Source organism: Sceloporus undulatus, chromosome 4 (genome assembly GCF_019175285.1).
Source record: "Sceloporus undulatus isolate JIND9_A2432 ecotype Alabama chromosome 4, SceUnd_v1.1, whole genome shotgun sequence".
Taxonomy (NCBI): domain Eukaryota; kingdom Metazoa; phylum Chordata; class Lepidosauria; order Squamata; family Phrynosomatidae; genus Sceloporus; species Sceloporus undulatus.
Window position 1 is genome coordinate 3,473,004 of NC_056525.1, and position 6,000 is coordinate 3,479,003.

Consider the following 6,000-nt stretch of genomic DNA (forward strand, 5'->3'; position numbering starts at 1 on the left):
TGTGGGTTCATCCCTCCCTTTTTATGCTGTATGCTCCTCTGTTCTGCTGCTCAGTTTGAATGAGCGAATACAATAAATGACTGAACCTTGGTTTCAGTTGTGTGAGAAATAAATACCTTCTAAAGCTGATTGGTCCTATCCTAGGGACAGGATTTCTTCAGAAGTGGTTGCGTGGCCTCCTCTTACACTGAGAGAGGTGATTGACTTAAGGGTCACCTAGTAAGTTTCCATGGCTGAGCAGGGATTTGAACCGTGTTTCCATAGTTCAACAGCTCCAGTTTTGTGAAAGTTGGGCTATAAATCAACAATAAAATATAAAATAAATAACTTCAAACCCCCACCCACACTGGGAGTGTAGGTGGCAAAGACTCTGTATACGCACCTGGAGCTCTTTTGGAAGAAAATGTGCAATATAAAGCGCGACCAATAAATTAAAATTAATCGTTGGGGATTTTCTATCCTGGTGGCCTTCCTGCTATTTACCTACTCTTCTCTTTTGTTTGAAGCATGTAATGGCAGGTTGGAGAAACACACCGGTGGTCATACAAGCATTGCGTCCAATAACATGAAGCAATTTATCTCTCAGCTCCTTAGTTTTATGTGGAAGGAAAGTGGGACCAACAGGAGGAATAGTACACTGTTGCATAGTGTAGGGATGGACTTTAAAACTAGCAAAAAAACTGGGTGGGTATTGAAGTGGTCTGCTTGCACAGAAAAGAGTGATCACCCTTTTCTCTCCATCAGGAATCAAGCAGATGCATGAAAAGGGCCCAGTGGTCAGCAGTGGGAGGCTAGCAAGAGACCCCTGCAGCCAGGAACACGCTCAGAGGTCCATGTATGGTCCGACCAGAGACCCGATACCAGGGTGCAGCTAACAACTCAGAATGTTAGGTTATTTGAGGTAAAAACTTTTTGAGGATCAATCTAAAAATCATGATTCCAGCATGGGCAAGGAAATCTCCACCATTATCGACGTTTTTTTAGGAGTCTTTTTATGGCGGATTGTATTGTTTTGACTGTTTGTTTCGCTTGTTCAGTTAGTTATATTTATTATGTTATTTATTGTACTTTAGAGAGATTTCCTCCACAAAGGGGCTTCAGATATTGTAATGAATACATCGTGACCGCTGTTCTCCTTTTTTTCCTTCTCGAGTCTCATATCCACAACACTCTTTCCAGACGGTCCTCCCAAATCTCCTCCTAGTCTCTTATCAAAATCACCTTTTTATTGACGCGTTTGGCATAACCTTCTCATTCCTCAACCCTCATTCTCATACGGCTCCAGTATGATGACACCGGAATCATTCTAACGATCGTCCCCAAATTTCTTTATGGTTACAGCGAGTGATATATTGAAATAGTTTACACTGAAAAACTCTTTTTATGTGCTGTGTTCCACTTTCCTGAGTCACTTTACCTGTTTCTTGGGGTGCCTAACAGTTATTCTAATGTTACTGAAGTTTAAGTTTGCGTAACGCTAGAAATTGTGGGTTTGAATTGACGTAAAATTTTATTTTCAGGGTGGACTTATTTTGGGGAGAGTGCCTTTCCCATTTTGATTCTTTCTAGTAGCTACATCTCTGGATCTTGTACACTTTTAGGCATAGTATGATGGTGTAGTTACTCTGAGACCCATTGTGGTGCAGTGGTTCAGGCAATGGACCAAACTTTGAGCTCCGCATTCAATCCTTGCCTCAGCTCTGAAAAAACCATTGGTGACCTTGGGCTAGTCACATCTCTCAACCCTCTCTGAACTCATCTTGGCAGGGAAAGGAAAAACCCATGATAGGTTAGCCTTAGGGTCCAGCCTAAGATGTGAAAATGCTGTGAGGGATACACACAATTACAAAATAGTTACCTGTTGTATGCCTAATTAAAGCTCTCCCCACCACTTATTAAAAGTAAGAGAGAGGCGCCACATCCTGCTACAACAGGTGATAGTTCTACGAACCCCAACTGTTATGAAATCCATCTTTATAGATCAGGGACATTCCAAGGGGACCCACTATATACAAAATCCAAATACACTCCACTAATGGTTAAAATCATTTCTTCAGAATAACCTGCCAGTTAGATGTACCTATGGATTATTCTATTCAGAGGAAATCTGGTCAAGCATTAGTCTCCTCCATATTAACTCAAGATTCGGCAGCTGCACAGTAGAGTGCTTTAAAAGCAGCATACAACCTTGTATTGAACCCGTGATGAAACTCTCAAAGATATTGAACAAACTGTTTCACCGTTTTGTTTAAAAACCAGATGGAGCGGCTCCTAGGCTCAAGTTCTCACACACGCATGTGGCTCAAGTTCCTAGGCTCAATTTTTTTTTTTTTTGCCTTTGTGAATGAAATGCTGCTGCAGATATCAGAATTATAAAAGCAACCAGTGAACATTTTGTCTGTCCTTATCATTGTCATCAATCTTCAGCCAAAAGCCAATCGTAATCTAAAACACCAGCGACTCGGCATATTCCTAAATCTCTGCAGCTAAAACTGAAATTGCGAGCTGCGACGACAGGGAAATTTGTTACTTGAAAACTCGTGGAATGGAAACAAGGTCTGGGATACATGGTTTCAGAAAAAACTTTCCATTCTTCAAGAATGGGTCTGACCAAAAAAGGGCACACACATTCATTGAGGATTGTCTGTTTTATTGATTATGTCAATTAACAATATACTTTTGCCTCCACCTTTGCACCAAACTAGTTTTGGACGGATATATTGGAACACTGGACCACTCGACTGTGGCAAAATGAATCTAGATTTTCCTTTCTGATTTTTTACACTTTGATGAATGCATTATTGGATGGACATCTTTTTTTGCTCATTCCCACGGTCATAATTTTTTTTAAAAAGTACGACGAGCGGGCGGGCTGTGCTGCCGCAAGTTGGACTTAAAGCACATCAACCTCTGAGAGCCCACATCACTTGTTTGCCCAATTTTTTACTCTAGTGTAATGCTCCAACAAGATTTCATCCATAGTTTGTCCTCCCCGCATCATTCTGCATTCTTCTTCCTCCACTTTCCTTTAGGGAAGTGGTTCTTCACCTTCCCTAATGTCGTAACCTTTTATACAGTTCCTCATGTTGTGGTGAATCCCAACCATTTAAAATTGTTTTGTCTCAGTTCCTAATATGTGTTTTCCGATAGTCTTAGGCAACCCCTTTGAAAGGGTTGTTTGACCCTCCAAAGGGGTTCAAACCCACAGGTTGAGAACACTGCTTTAGGGAGCCTGAATTATTGAGTGGACCACTCCTTGGGGCATGGATTATGTTTAAGACAGGACCCTAAACCCTGTGAGACATCGCGTGCTTCGACTGTGTTACAAATAATAAATATGCCTACTGTGGTTCTATATCTTTGTCCCAACTGTTGGGTTCTGATTTCTTAGCAGGAAACATTGCGCTTTGGAAACTGGATATGCCTAGCCGGACGACCCGAGACTTGAAGGCCCAGCCATCGCTCCTATACGTCCATGCCGCGTTTGGAAGCAGCTTGCAGTGAAGATGAGATTCAAAGTGGCTGCTTCTACCTTTTGAGCGTACTTCGAACAAGAAATCAAATCCAGGTGATCTTTGATGCTTCTTAAGAAAGGAGAAGAAGCTCTGTTATTCAGGAAGCCGACACCCTAGCTAATACCCCAGAGGACAGGATCAAGATTCAAACTGACCTGAATAGATTGAACAGTCTGGGCCAAAGCTAACAAAATGCATTCCACACGGAGAAATGTAAGGTTATTGCCTTAGGAAATAAAATGCACAGATATAGGATTATGGGGGACACCTGGCTGAATGAAAGTACATGTGAAAGGGATATGGGAGTCCAAGAAGACCACAAGTTGAACATGAGTCAACAGTTTGATGTGGCAGCTAAAAAGGCCAATGCAATTTTAGGCTGCATCAATAAAAGTATAGTGTCTAGATCAAGGGAAGTAATAGTGCCACTGTATTCTGCTTTGGTCAGGCTTCACCTGGAATATTGTGTCCAGTTCTGGGCACAACAATTCAAAAAGGACATTGAGAAACTGGAGCCATGTGTCCAAAGGAGGGCAACTAAAATGGTGAAAGGTCTGGAAACCATGAAGCCCTATGAGGGACGACACAGGGAGCTGGGGATGTTTAGTCTGGAGAAGGTTAAGCGGTGATATGATAGCCCTGTTTAAATATTTGAAGGGATGTCATATTGAGGAGGGAGCAAGCTTGTTTTCTGCTGCTCCAGAGAACAGGACCCAAAGCAATGGATGCAAGCTGCAGGAAAAGAGATTCCACCTCAAAATTAGGAAGAACTTCCTGACAGTAAGGGCTGTTTGACAATGCAATACATTGCTGCCTCGGTGTGTGGTGGAGTCTCTTTCCTTGGAGGTCTTTAAGTGGAGGCTGGATGGCCATCTGTCAGGTATGCTTTGATTGAGAGTTCCTGCATGGCAGGGGGTTGGACTGGATGGCCCTTGTGGTCTCTTCCAACTCTGCAATTCTATGATGGCTAATTCAAGATGATTTATCACTTAAAACAGCTGGAAACTGCTAATTTCAAACTCTCTGCCTCTTCGCCTACCTTCAATAGAAAAAATCACACTTTATTTTATTTTATTGTAATTTGCTCTGAATGTTTATACTGTGATATTTTTCCTCTTAATTCTATATATATCTTGTATTCTAGTAAGCCACACAAGACTTCATTTGCATCAAAAGGCCAAATACATCCCCCCTATTTCAATATTCTTTTAAAAACTTGAATGGCCATGGAGACACTTCTCTCATGCCAAGCATGTAGTTCTCTCCATGGTGCCTGGCAACTGGCACTTGTTACCTTTGGATCCAGTGGTCTTTGTATGAGGCACTAAAGGCAAGGCCTCCAAAGAGTTCCGACTTATCAAAATCCACTGCAAATTGATCCCAAAAGGGGCCAAAGGGGTTTCCATCCTGCAAAAACAAAAGGAATGGACAAAGGGTGAGATCGGGTAGAAGAAAAGACAGGTTAGCAGTGATCCAGTTTGAGATCACTTTAACTGCTCTGGATCAGTGCTAGGGATTTCTGGGAACTGTAGTTTTAAGACATTTAGCCTTCTGTATGAGAGAGCTCTGGTGTCAAATAAATTATAGTATCACCTAGCAGTGGGCCAGGGCAGTTCAAGCTGTATCAAACTGGATTATTACTATAGTGCGTTTTCGCTTTGAGGCAGCCAGAAACTCCACTTTGTCCAGATGTCCGGCAAACTCCCACCGTGGAACCTATACATGAGTTCACAAAAAAAACATTCTAAGGACAGATGAGAGAAACATGAATATAAAATCACTGCCTAAAATTATCCACAAAGTGTCTTCAAAGCTGCTACAAGATTGCAGATCCCTACTATGGGACCTCACCGCCCCAGAGACATCCTGGTCATGTCTAGCTTTCAGAAAAGCCCTCACAGATCTCAGGCTGAGAGGGGAATGTAACTAGCCTAGTACACACTTAGGGAGACTTCCTAATTAAAAAAGAAATAAAGAAGCTCACTGGATGTAAGGGGATACAATGGGGTCCTGGTGGGATGTAAATTGTTTCTTAAAACAAACATGGAAAAGAGAAGGAGAAGAATTTAGAAGCAACTTTGAAGACCAACTGATTTATATTTTATCATGGGCTTTCATGGATATAAGTCTGCTACATCAGATGCAACATTCCTCAGATTTAATGTCAGTGCATCTGATGAAGTGGATTGATAGCCGTGAAAGCTCATGCTAAAATATAAATCAGCTAGGACAATGGGAGAACAGGGTTTGAATTCATGCTCAGCCATGGAATCACTCTGGGTGACTTTGTGCAAGTCACATTCTCTCAGATTGAGAGGAAGGCAATGGCAAACCCCCTGTGAACTAATCTTGCCAAAAAAAAACCCACAATATATTCATTTTAGGGTTACTATAAGTCGGAAACAACTTGAAGGCTTACAAAAACACCAAAAACAACATCTTACTGGCGTTGTTAGATTCTTTCCTCCTGTTTTCCTTTTTCTAA

At 41.7% G+C, this 6,000-nt stretch overlaps 1 protein-coding gene across 2 annotated transcripts in view; it reads right to left on the reverse strand.

Moving 5' to 3' along the window:
* HCK (HCK proto-oncogene, Src family tyrosine kinase) overlaps nt 1-6,000 on the reverse strand; it is a 100,818-nt gene that overhangs the window by 60,230 nt on the left and 34,588 nt on the right. The window lies entirely within an intron of this gene.